Source organism: Phasianus colchicus, chromosome 9 (assembly GCF_987193195.1).
Source record: "Phasianus colchicus chromosome 9, bPhaCol1.hap1.1, whole genome shotgun sequence".
Taxonomy (NCBI): domain Eukaryota; kingdom Metazoa; phylum Chordata; class Aves; order Galliformes; family Phasianidae; genus Phasianus; species Phasianus colchicus.
This window is the reverse complement of record NC_143444.1, coordinates 15119540-15133695: the sequence shown is the minus strand read 5'-3', so window position 1 is coordinate 15133695 and position 14156 is coordinate 15119540. Positions and strand designations below refer to the sequence as shown.

The 14156-nt window shown below is 43.3% G+C and overlaps 1 long non-coding RNA gene across 1 annotated transcript in view; it reads right to left on the bottom strand.

The window, feature by feature from the left end:
• LOC116243551 (uncharacterized) overlaps positions 1-14156 on the bottom strand; it is a 32543-nt gene extending 18387 nt beyond the window's left edge. The window contains exons 1-2 of the long non-coding RNA XR_004169998.2: positions 14106-14156; positions 2039-2179 (exon numbers count right to left, since the gene is read on the bottom strand). This is a non-coding gene — a long non-coding RNA (uncharacterized LOC116243551). The remainder of the gene's footprint in view (positions 1-2038; positions 2180-14105) is intronic.

Below are 14156 nucleotides of genomic sequence, written 5' to 3'. Positions count from 1 at the left end.
GCACTAAGACACGCAAGTCCAGGTTCTCCATATGTGGCTCCATGGAGACTTAGGCAATATATCAGAGTAGCCCAGAAAGCTGTTCAGCCCACCCAGATGTAGGTACCAAAGCTTAATGCGCAGCCTGACAGACTCTCTTCTCTTCTCATTAGCTCTCTGCCATCCAAATCACCCTGAATGTCTCTAGGGCTTCAGAAGAACATGAGGAAACAAAGAGACCAGGAACCTCTAGGCGGATATGCATGCAAAAACTGTATTCCCAGACCAAGAAAGTGCCTGACCAAAGCCCTGAAGCATGAGGTTTCATTAGACACAGCATCTCAACTGAGGAAGTGGAAATGTAAAGATAAGGCCAATGGCAATGCTGGCAATCCCACCAAGCCCATGCCAGGACACACTAAAACTCACCAGATCAGCTGAGCACCCCTACACCGTGCAAGCAAGTGGCATTCCTGTGACCTGCTGCCTGAGCAATGCATGGCTTACTAGTACCCTGCCTACTGTGGAGTTCACTTGGAAAGTCTTCCCCTCACTATGACAAGTGAGAATCTCAAATACTGCCAGTCTCGTGACAATACATCCTTATCCTCTACACCTCAGGCACATTACAATTGGCTTTAACAGCTTGGTCCCTGCCTCTTGTAGGCTTTGATATTTATGTTCCCTCTCTTTCACTACCCTGCTGTTGTGGGTTTGCAGATTAGGCCTGGGAGAAAACAAGACCGTGCCCATCTCTATGTACGAAACACTGTTTCTCCATGGCAAACAGTCAAATTTCACAGTCTGTGAAATCCAGGAGATGTGAAAATAGTGCAGTCGTGCACAGCTCTCCTCTCAGAAGTGCTAAGCAGAGAGCAGCTCTCCACAGCCCCCATGGCTACGCATATCCATAAAAGACAAGAATCGAGACCTTACCAAGCATTAGAGTTCTTTAAATCATAGGTAAAACTAATCTGTATTCCAATTTGAAGAAAGTCTCTGAAAGGACAAAACATGCATGTTGATGGCAGAGAGAAAAATCATATGTCTGTTCATTGGGAAAAAAAAATCCAAGAATATTTAATGTGTGAAAATAGGACTCCAGTTATGCTGTTAAGAATAATGAAATCTAGGGTGCTAAGTACTCTATGTGTTGCTGTACGAGCTAAGCTGCCTGAGGCAGTTTTAATTTCTCTAGCCAATTTTTCTTAAATTCTCTTTAATTTACGTATTGACGTGTCCATCACAGGCAGAGGAGGGGATGGACAGAGTGCACCCTGAGGCACTGCCTACCCTAGCCAGAGCTGAGCAAAGAGAAATGGAGCCAGGGTACCCAAGGAGTAGCCTCTCTACACATGTATGGGGCTTGATACATGTCCTGGCAATGCAAATCAAAATAAACCTAATTTCTTTGCAGGTTTGGGTGGGTATGGTGTGGGCAGAGGAGAGGTGAGAGGGCAGAGCAAAGCAGGAGGAGGAGCAGACCTTGCCAAGGTGTGGGACCAGCAGCTCCATTCACTGCCTCATCCTGCTGCTCAACTTGCTTGGGTAGTGCTGAAGTAGTGCAGCCATTGCATGAAGACCAAGAAAGGAAATACTTAGACTATTCTCATACTGTTCATTTAGGAATTTTTATTAATATTTTGCCTTTTTTCTGGTCCTTTGGTTCTCTACGCACCACCTTCTAACAGCACACAAATTGGCTGCCCCAGGACCCCCTGCCATTTCTCACCAGCATAGATGTTATGCACCTTTTTTCGGGCAAACAAGATGCACTTCAATATTAACATTTCCAGTAGTCTCAAAATTTAAGTAGCTTGCCATACAATATCATGCTATTACCTTGTCGGAGCATTTCACTCCTCTTTTTTTTTTTTATGCCTCATAGCTACTTTCCTTGTCAGGAACAGACTGAAATTAACTTGTCAAAATTATTAAATTTGAGAGGCAAACATAATTCAAAATTGGATAGACACAAACAAGTGACAGCAGCAGGAGTGTGCACTTTGGGGGACTACACCAGGCGTATTTGCATCTTACTCGTGAAATATGTATTTACCTCTAAAAATCACTGTGGAGCTTGTTGGGGTTTCATTTCACAGGAGTCACTGAGTTTAAGGCACACACTGACTGTTTGCAGATTTGTGGGTCTGCCCAAATGCCATCAACCTCTGCAGCTGGGATTTCTTCTGGCATGCACCTGAAAGAGCAAAAATGGTGGTTGTGAGATGGTGGAGACCATCCCTTTCTCTCTCCTGTGCGCAGTCAATCTTTAATGAAATAGCCCCTAAATATGTGGTTTGCCCATAGACTGCCAGGAAAACAATACTTCAGATTTGCATGATCTTCACTGTTCGTGCTCTACCAGGCAGAGCTGCTGTGCTTGCAGCAGCACACAGGTTAAAGGGGAACAGCTGTGGAAGGACCAGAGTGTGTTTTGGGGGAACCCAAGGGCACACCTGAAGAAGCAAGGGCTCCTGGTGACATCCTTGTAGGGTGCTCCACGTGGGAGTCAGAGCCCTCGTGGGCAGCAGAAATGAGGGATAGGTAAGTGTGCATGGCTTTGCAAGGAGGCATGCGCAGTGCTGGCATGCAGGCATAGCAACCATGCTGCCCTGAGGTTATATGTGCCCACTGTGCATGACACCAGCAGGAGCAGCAATGCTGAGCAGCATGTTAACACACCCCTGGGCCTGAGCAGTTCTTTCACTCACAGCAAGCAGAGAGAGATGCAGGGATAGAGATGCACAGTATGGTCAGATCAACACAGTTCTTCCCATACAGCCAAATCTGAAAGCACCCAATACCATTCTAGACAGCTCTCCATATTTAACAACTGAAAATCAACAAACTATTGGTACTGCAACTGCAAAGAAGGACCTGCTCAACATTCTCCATTTTCCAGAGATGAAAACCTGAGTGAAATGGGTGATGGATGTTTTTCTCTGCTTCAGTGCAAGATCTCCTCCCTCTTTCCCACTCCTATCAGCAACCAGAAAACGTCCTCAAAACTTGATAGAAAGACAAGACACGTGAGATAGTATGTTATTCTCAATGGAGTTTTTGGAGCAGCTGAAGTTTTGAGCTCATCTACTGCTCTCTCTCTGATTCAGAATCGCATTTTTCCAAAATTTCAACCGTGATGAACTTTCCCAAAACAGAAGCAGCAAGCTGCTTCCCACCATCACATACTTGGCCTGTATCCCGTCTATCCATATGCAGCAGATGTAAATATAATTTACTGGCACAAGCAGCTTTCTGCACATGGCAACATTCTAAGTCTTCTTTAGCATCCATGTGAAGAAATAAACCATTCTACTGATACACTCGAATGCCCCAATAATGCTCCATAATGACCTGTGAATTGTGATCTTTCTTAATATGCATTGATCAATTACTCACATAATTATGTCCCACAGCATTTTGCTGAATTTTTAATAATTCTCACCAAAGTAACAATGATTTCCTACAGACAACAGAAGTCTGTGCTTTGCTGGCTTCCATATATGGTAGACCTGTGCACAAATAGACTCAGTGCCAACACCAGTTGCATCAGTTAATTTTGGGCATGACCTCTTCCAGCTGTGCCCAATTACTGCAGGTAAAGCTTGAAAATTCTCCCAGCACATTAAGGATGTTCGGAGATGCTTTGGTGAGCAAATTGGAGCAAATGCAGATGATCTATCTTTCTACCCTACAGAAATTAAATGGACAGAATGATGGTGCTTTAATCAGGGAGAAGACGACTATAAAGTCAGAATGAAGTGTTCTGGATGGAGACAACCTGTCTGGTGGCGATGGGAAATCCTGCATATCAGCACATTCCTTCTTGGCTTCGTCCCCGCTCACTGGATGTGACTCAAAGGAAATGCTGGGCTTCAGTTTCTTCATCAGCAAAATGGGGATAATATTTCCACTTATGCAAGTCACTTTAAGTGGAAAGCACTGCATTCATGCAAGATAGCATTATCGTGCCAGTACACCACAGAGTTTTTCACTTTCTGCCTGGAACATTTCATACAAATCCCTCCACATATGGAACAGAATGAGGATTGCAGACTGCAGAAAATGTGATTTTTCGGGAGCTGACAGTGCCACTTACATTTGTGTGTTTTTGCATTTCAAACAGTCAGCCTTGGCAATGATATTTGCATCATCTGGTGGCTGTTCTGAACTGAGCTGACCGCAGCGTGCTCCTGGCAGGGCTGGGCAGCACAGGGCTGCCACATGCCATGCAGCGCCCACGCCTTGGAGCAGGGGGATCAATGCTTTGTACCCCACGGGCACTGCCACAATGCCTGGCTGTTGCCCATGTCCTCTGAGCCTGCTGTGCCCCATTGGGGCTACTCATGAAACTCAGTGAAGCTCTGTGAGCTCAGGACTAGACTGTGGACATGCATCATATGTCGTGTGGCCATCAAAGAAAGAGGAATTATATTTTAATTACTGTATTTATCTCAGAGAACACAACGGTTAGTTTTTCTAATGAAAATAAATGGAATAAAGGCTAACAGACTTGTGGTAGTAGAGCCATTAAATGTTCCATCTAAATAGGGTGTAGATATCTGGGGTGCAATTAGGCTCCCGTGCTGAGTGCTTCTCAGTGTAAGTGTGCGGATGCACTCTAACCTGAATCTAATTCTGCACAGAGGCCAAAGCAGAGGAGATCTATTTGTGTTGTAATGATTTAGTAGAAATGGGCAACATTACATTTCAGCTCCCTTTTGGTCAACGAGCACGTTAGGACTTTCAGCGCACACTACTCAAGACCTAATTGCTTTTAGCAACTCCTGCACACAGAAGATGCATCATCACAGTAAATGCAGTGCCTTGTGTGAAGCAGAGGCAGAGAGAAGCAGCGGCCACCAGCAGCACACAGTACATGAGCCTTGAAGCTAGCTCCAGTCACTGGTATCCCACCACCGCTTGTAAAAACAGAACTGAACAAATAATTCAAAATGAACAACCTATTTGATTAATTTTGCCTCTCTTTGATCAGGGAATACATACATACATACATACATACATACATATCAGTCAATCACACCATCTTGGAATTGTTATTCAAATATATTCAGCAACATTCTTTTCACTATATATTTTGTTTAATTCTATGGATTAATCATTAAAAATGCACTGTCTTGCTGTGATTGGCCAGATGTGCCACATGACACCAGTTTTCTTCTGTGAGCAGCTGAGGATGCCAGCACTTCTGGAGTAATCCTTATGCACGCAAAATTGAAAATTCAGTTTTGACAAATATTTGCATGTGCATCTTTAGAATTCACTTGCTGCCAAGAAAACTGTCAGTAAAATTCAGCACTTCTTAAATTTGTAAAATGTGAGAACTAAAACATGCATTTTAACATTTGCATTTATCTTAATTAATTTTTTCCCCCAGTTTTATCTGGAACTTTTAGAAGAATGTATCTCCCCTTAAAGGCTGCAGCACTGCTCACTCTGACAGAGTTACATTTCCAAGCCACTGCTTCTGCTATCGCACAGCTCTCCAGCTATCAGCTTTCCTAAAAGATGGCCTTTTTCTAAATGGACAAATACTTCATGAATTGTATGGAAGCTCTCAAAAGTCAGGTGGTTTGCCCTGATGGATGATACGTGTGTTGTTCCTGCATTAAATATTCCCTCAATTATTGAACGGTTCCTGTTGCACTGTGGATTTGAGAACTCACTGAATGCATCCACGATGATTTAAGTATCAGATGTGACTTAAGGGAAAAAGCCAATCCACCAGAGAAAGTTCTCCTCTTGACTTCTTGTTTTACTGAAGCAGCTGCAGGAGCAGCACTCACTGCCCTGCTCAAGAGCCCCCTGCACTGCCTCCATCCCCCATGGCTGTGGGCATCCACCAGCCCAGCCACGCTCCCAAAGGCTCCCAAGGCAGCGATTGCCCGGCTGTGCAATAAGCACAGTGCCTGCATGTGTGCATTTGCCAAAGAACTGGTACATCTAACTTCTGGATTTGTATGTTAATAGGTTAGGTTTATCCCTAAAGCAGCGTCCTAGTGTACATATGCAAGGACATGCATTACAAAAATTAGAGTCCATCTGCTCTTCAGTTACACCTGACCCACTGCTGGCTCAGGGCAGGGTTGGAGCAGAATGTCCCTAACTACACCCAGCAGAGCAGTAACTCTGTATATTTGTTAAGATCCTATGGGATCCATGGCATGGCTTGGCTCAGCCTCCACTGCCCTGGATGCAGATGAGCACTGCCTGAGGCCCCACACGCTCTGCAGGAAAGAGAGGGGCACTGCCAGCATGGCAGGACAGCTGGACCACAGCAGGGCTCTCTGACACAGCAATAGCCAACAGCCAGCCCAGACACATGAGGGTGTCCCATCAAAGAATCATTCAGTTTTGAGAAGACCACTAAGACCATCCAGGCCAACCTCAACCCATCCCACCATCTCCACTAACCATGTTCCTCAGTGCCACATCTACGCAGTTCTTGAACATCTGCAGGGATGGTGTCACCACCACCTCCTTGGGCAGCCTATGCCAGGCATCTCACCACTCCTGAGAAGAAACTTTTCTTAATACCCAGCCTCAAAGATCAGCTACAAACCCACAGTGGGACATTAACTCATTCAGCAAACAGATCTGGTGCTTCAGTTGCCAAGCAGGACGATTTAAGTGCCTTAATTTACACATCACAGCAAGCTTTTCCTACCGCAAATCAATACACTTGCATACGATCTTAAAATAATCAGCACCATGCTCCTGCATATATTTCTTAAATAGGTACAAATTCTTTAATGAAAGCTAGAATCACATCGCCAGCCCCATTTTCAACTCGCCTGCAAGCTGCGCTTACAGTGAAACGCAGCTGCACCAAGGCCCCGGCAACGCAGCATCCCATGTACAGGTGCACAGCTTCTCCTCATGCCACCTGCAGGAGGGGAACCAGCAGTGGGGCTGTGCCCAAGAAGGCATGCAAAGGGAGGGAAGGATGGACAAGACACTATTTCCCATAGGAAAGAAGCCACCCTGACGCTTGCCAAAACCCAAACTGAAGCTTCTAACCATGGTCAGCTCACTTTCCATGTCTTGTTTGATTTCTTGTTCTCCCACCTAGGAATGGTACAAAGAACCACTGATGAGGGAAAGAGGTCCCTGTGATGGCCATTTCCTAGCAAGGTACAGTCCTGTTGTTCCTCATCTCTTTGCATTTCTTGTGCTTAATTTGGTTTTCACTGAATCATTGTTGTTATTTTTTTAATATTTATTACTCATGGTTGAAGCATGTCAAACTTGACAAAACTTTAAGCAGAGAGAATGATAAAAAGTGTCTTGAAAATCCTATTTGCCCCTTAATAATTTAATTCTGCAGAAAGGGAAATCAAAGCATCACAAATTGATTGCTATGAAACAAATTACAATTATTTCCACACATCCAAATAAATCTACTAATTTTAGGCATCTGACTTCAGGCATTAGATGGAATATGCAAATGCACATGTTGAAACGATGGCCGTGTCTCTAGAGCTCCTTTCTGATCCCTCTGTTCTTACTCGATGCCTGATCATTCTAGACTGCTATTGAGACATGCAGTAAATTAGCTGCTTTATGCTTTGCCCATTAAAAATGTTAAAACGTGTGGCTGCAAAGCTCCACTGACAGCTTTAGGCACCCAACACCGGCTCCTCTTTTCTGGAATGCAGACGCCAGTGTCCATGGCTGCTCTCCCCAACCGTGCCTCCAATTAGGCCATTCTGCTGCTGCAGCCATTAGCCAGAGCCCTCTGCCCTGCTTTTAGTAAGAACAGCGTGCAATGAAATGCCCCTGTGAACACAACTTTTCCACATATATTTTAAGAAGTGCACTTGTTCCGCTGTCACACTTCTTCACGTAAGAGAAATCACCTGATATTGTTAGTGACATACTAGTCTAGTGTGGCATTTAATATTAGGCTTCATATAACTCACAGGGATGGCAGAGCAATCTCAGGTAATCAAAATAAATGAAGACAGCCTGAATAATGCATTTGTTAAATCTAAATAACATACAGTGGACACCTTTTTCCAGGAAAATGGGACTCAGGTGAAGTATTGATTGAGAAGATAAAGACAGGTGTTTTCAATTCCTATATTGTGGAAGCAGAGAGGACTTTGATAATGTAACAATCATCTTTTGTTATTTTGCTGCAGCCCAATGCAGCTAAAATCAATTTTTCATTGTACTCATTTACAGGAAAAGGGGATAATGGCAGGGACAACACGGCTTTAATAGAAAGAATAAGTCATGATTTAATTCAGATGTTGTACTACAGCTACAAGTTGGAAGATATATTTGGGCATACAGAAACAGTACAAAGGAGGCTGCACACCTTCGAATAGAAGTCATGGCTCCGCATTCCTATTTATTGGTAGTTAGGTGGAATGATGCAGCATTATCCTGACAGAAACAAGAAGCAAGAACCTTTTAAAGCAGGAAAAAAAAAAAAGAGCTGTAGGATTATGAGCAACCTTTATAGGAAAATAAAATAAAAGGCAGCAGTAAAGGGCACATTTAGGTCTTCATTAATATTTGTATTTAAGTATAAATGACAAATGACAAGCAGAAAAATCTGAAGAGAGGCTGAGTTACCAATCAATGTGAGCTTCTCTGTGCAATTGATATCTTTCACAAATATCTCAGGCATTTTTTGATAAATTTTGTTCTCATGGAAAGTACTCAGGATGATGATAAAATAATGATTTTTTTTTCTGGCAAAATAGATTGCTTCATGACTTCTTGAATGAAACACAAATCTAAGAGCGATAGTGGTCGGGGCTGGATTAGTCCCCTGGGGTTACATCCAGTGTATGAAATTTCATAGCTTTTCCAGAGAGTTCAATAGTGCTCTTCTCTGTGGTGAGATGCTGTCAAACGACCCCTGAAAAACCACCCCGCAGGCTGAGCTTTGGAAACGTTGTCACTGGAAACTGCCAGGAGTTAATTTAGCCCAGGTATAGACCTGAAACCTTCTGCATGGCACATTTCTGGGCAGAGCTCATTAGGCCCATCTAAATCTGAGTTTCATCGCTGACTTTGGAGTAATTCAGGACCCAATGTCATGCTTTAAAGCTGATTTCTACATCTCATAGATCTACAACTGAATTTTAGCCTCTGCTTTTAACAAGCATCTTCTGCAGAAAAGCAGACAAAAGAGGTAAAATCCTTGCCTGGCATTTCAGGCTTTCCCTGAAGAGGAGCCTGGTCTAGCCCTAACGCTCTGTAAATCTGAGCTCATGCTTCTCTCTGAGGAGTTAGGGAAAATGAAAAGAGTAAAACAAGAAAAATCAGTGAGCAGAATTAACCCCTTCTCCAGCAGCAGCATCTTCCTGCTGAAGGAGCTCCAGTTCTGAAATGGCCAACTCAGCGCAGTGTAGAAGGTGCAGTGTGGGACAGCTCAGGAGAGGAGCAGGTGTCCCACCAGGTGGATCCGTCCCAGTTTGGGGGCACCACACTGCAAACACCAAAGATTTCAAATATAGCAAGGCAGAATTTAAATTAGAGTTTGATCCTATACAAGCACAGCCTACTGCCTGCTCCTGGCCTAGGTTCTCAAGGCCAGGTTCTCCAGCCCTATACTCATCCATGTTGCAAGACAGAAGGACATGGCATACCCACCTTTTCCTTACTGTCTCAGTCCTGAGGTGGGTATCCATCTCCCCATGGCATATGAGCAAGGACAGGCAGCTAGTCTCTCCTCTATGCCCTTTTCAAGGGCCTGAGGCATTTGAAGGAAACGAGCTCTTGATCACTGCCTTGAATCCAGCAGCTAAAGTATTACCTGACAAAGACATATGGCCTTTTACATATGTAATATGCCTTTTAATAGAAGGAAAAACCCTCCCTTCACCATTAGAAGGGAAATTCCAGCATTCTTCACCTCCTCATCCTTGAAGCCAGAGCTGCCTTTTTGGATAAACTTAATCTCCTCTTCACTCCCTTTCTCTCCTCCCCTTTATTTTTTCTATTCTGCCTCCTTTTTTTTCTTCCTCGTTAAAGGTTTGTTGATACCAGTGCATACTGTTTAGTTTGAAATGACATGGTCCAGGAGGGAATTCCCCACGAAAACAAGTTCTTGGGGAGGAGTTGGCATTCAGGTTAGTACCTGATCTTACAAGTCAGGGATTTCTCTTAATCCTTTCTTAACATGGAAGAAGTCTCTAACCAGCTCTGACCTAGCCAGCATGTGAACATAGTGAAAGCTATGCCCTTCCAAATATTGCTCAGAGCTCCCAAAAGACCCTTCATGCCCTGTGCAACTAAGTGGAGTTAATTTTAACAGGAAATTTCACACTGCAATCAGAAGATAGGGTAAAATAATTAGCAAACTTTTCATAACTTGATTCTGTGCCACTATCAGAGCTGTCTGTGATCTGAAGCATGTTAACAGGCACACTTCTGACCTAGAAGGAATCAAAGATTGACTTCCTTACACATATAGGTGTTCCAATTTCCTGGTAAGAAAGCAAAACTGATACAAAGCACACAAAGGACACCAATATCAGCAAGAATGTCACTAGCAGTGGAATGCATTAAAGAAGATCATTGCGACAAATCAGGTTCCTAAGCGTGACTTTCCCTTTCACGCAGAGAATGGACTGATTTGTTCCCCAAACAATGGAAAATTTCGTAGAGGCTCTGGAACAGATAGTTCTGTTTGCTCCATTACTCACAGATCAGCTCGCCACACTCAGCAACAAAAGCAGGGGCTAAACTCATCTTATTTGTTGTCCTCAATTTATGAAAAAATAATCTAGCTCATAGGCAATGAGGTGCTTCAAGAACTTGCTGAAATGAAAGCATCTCTCCATCAGTATAGATTCAGCTTCAACATGACTCACATGATCTATGCACTACTATGTTACACTGTCTTGACCTGTCTAAGAAGATTGTGAAGATTTTACAGGATTTTTTTTTTCCTTTTTTTTTTTTCCTGCTAGAAAAGAATACAATTAAACTGTGTTGCCTGACTGTACTTTGACTGGAGTTACAGATCTCAGTAGGACACAGGCATCACATTTTTGGGGTATGGGTACACCCACTGTATGATATATCAACAGTCCAGTGACATGGTCCTGAGATATGTGGAGAAAGTATCACTTCCATGTGTATGACATTTCTGTGCACTCACAGCATACTCATTTTTTATATTTTGGCTGCCACTGCTCAGCGTTTGTGGAACATGTTATGAAAATGCAAAAGGAAAAAAAAAAATAGACTTTTCACACCTAATTCATTCAACATTATTGGCTCCACACAGGAAGCCCACAGCAGCCCACTGCCCGTAGGAGTTCCATGGCTGGGGGTTTCTTTCCATGACCACACACTCCCAATAACCACCTCTCTCTGTGCCTTGTTTCAACAGCACTGGAGAGACTACTGAAGACCAGCCACAAGGTACAGCCTATTGCCCTTTCCCCAATTGAATTTAGTGAAACCTATTGCCTAGAAAAGACAATACATGAAAGGAGATCATTCTTCAATCTGCTTACAGATGGACATAGAAGAACTGGATGTTCACTTTGATCAGAAAAATAAATCTTTCAGAAACAAGTTCTGAGGCTCTTAATCATATTGAAAAAGCACAATCCTAGGAAAAATCCCACAGTTACCCATGTTTTTACTCAGAACATTTTCATTGTTAATACATCAGATTTTGCTTTTATCTGGCTTATGCTCAGTTATACAACAGATAGTGCTTGCATACAGAGGAGTAAGAAAGGAGCACTACAGCCAATGGAGGAAAGATGGAGGATGGCTGGTTGGATGTTCTCACTGGTAAATAGTATTACACAAAATTGTAAAAGCATTCAGGTGCATCTTGTTTTGCTTCCATATAACTAAAAAGGAAGCAACTGATTTGCAGCTTGGGATTTGAAATAGCTGATAAAAAGCCAGAAAATTATTGATGATCAAGTACTGTTGAGCAGCTGCAGCATCATGCTGCAACCTATTGGGCCAGTGCCAGGCTACCTGCTTAATGTCTGGAGATGGATAGCTGTTTGGAACTGTTGAGTGACAGCCTGACAAGGTATGTACACTGCCTGGACCATAGACTGGCCTAAGGATAAGATTCTTCTAAAAAAAATTGCGAGTTCTAATTTAATTTAAGACTGATCAGCAGTCTTCTGTGTTGCTCATTTGTTATTTTCAGACCTGAAGGCAGTCTGAGTGCCTGTTGATAGCTTTCCTGAAAAGAAATCTGCTCTTTGTCTCCAATGAATTCCAGGCAAAACCCTGTTTGAGATGCCCAGAGAAATCTGGAACACTTAGATCTCACAATAATCCCTCGTATCCCAGGCACCTCATTCCTCCTTAATCCTGCTCTACATCATATAGAATCATAAAATCATAGAATTACTCAGGTTGGAAGGGACCTCAAGGATCATTAAGTCCAACTGCAGCCTAACCATAGTACCCTAACTCTAACAACCCTCTGCTAAATCATATCCAAGTAACACATCCAAACGGCTCTTAAACACATCCAGGGATGGTGACTCAACCACCTCCCTGGGGAGCCTATTCCAATGTTTAACCACCCTTTCTGTAAAGAAGTGTTTCCTAATGTCCAACCTAAACTTACCTTGGCACAACTTGAGGCCACTTCCCCTCGTCTTGTCACCTGTCGCCAGTGAGAAGAGACCTACCCCGCTCTCACTGTAAGCACCTTTCAGGTACTGGAAGAGAGTAATAAGGTCTCCCCTCAGCTGCCTCTTCCGCAGACTAAACAGCCCCAGCTCCCTCAGCCTCTCCTCACAGGGCTGATTTTCCAAGCCCTTCACTAGCCTCATCGTCCCTCTCTGGACCTGCTCCAGTACCTCCAGTACATCTTTTTTTGTACTGAGGTGCCCAAAACATGCCTTGTGTTCAGTTCTTGTGCAGAATATACAAACATGCTCACTCTCTCCATCAGAGTTCAGGGACCAGAAGCCTCCCTGCTCCCAAACCTGCCAGCCCTGCAGGCTCTTGGAGCACCAGTCCAGACGGCTGCCCAGACAGACCTGTTCCACGTCACCCTTTCTTCCTCTTGTGCGGCATGAATGAATTGACTGGAGGCTCTCTGCTCAGTAGGACCGCTTGGCAAAATGAGCACATGTGCACAAGAAGACAAGCCCACACCTGCAGTAGTTGTGTTGTCTCATCTTCTAGCACGAGGGTGTTGCAGCCTCAGCAAGGACCAGCTTGAACATCACTTGTGTCCCATACACGATGTGCTGTACCAGTGCCTGTGCTACCAGGCTGCTCCTTGTTCAACTGCAGGGAGGCTTACAGGCACTAGGCTAAGGCAGGTCCTGCTGCACTCAATTACAGACACAAGCCTGCTGTTATTTCACAGGAACCCTGTGCCTGCCCTGAAGAAAAATGTGTGTGGGAGACATTCTGCATCTGCAGCTTCACCTCAGTATCATTAATACAAAATAATATAAATTAATACAATATGAAAACAAACAAAAACAAAAAAAAAAAACAACCAAACAAAACAAACCAACATATCACAATGAAATAAAACAGATAGCTTTGAGATTTTTACATACATACAAGCATACACTCACACATAGAAAGGCTTGGGTGAAAATTTGATTTGAAATGACTACCTGATATCTCAGTACCACTGGATTTTTCTTCTGGAGAATTCTAGCACTATTGCATTGAAGCAAGTAGCCAAGAAGCTGCTCAACGACTTTGCTGGCATTAACTCATGCTTTGCTTCACCTAACCTTTTTGTTTTCAGTATTGTCAAATAGTAGAGATGCAGAAAAAGATGGAGAATTCTAGCCTAAAAGCCAGTTTTCTCTGTTACAGAAAGATACTGTTAAGGTCAAGGATTGTGTGAACCAATACTGCACTAATCTCAGTAGCCCCATTTGAACAGTGAGTCAGTTCACATAATCCAACCTCATGTCAGCTGGAAAAGAATGGTTTTGGAAACACTTTGCAGTCATCTGTGTTTTAGAATTTAGTCACAGTAAATTATTAGATATCTGTCCATTGTTGCAACCATATATCTTTATGCAGTAGCAATTTTTCTTATATTTTTCTCACGCTCAGCTGCTTATTGAGTATTTTTATACACTCCATATTTATTTTCAACTACTATTTAAAATACGTACTGGATTTTTTCCACCTACAAAAGACAAGTGGCTCAATCCAGCCACAGTTCG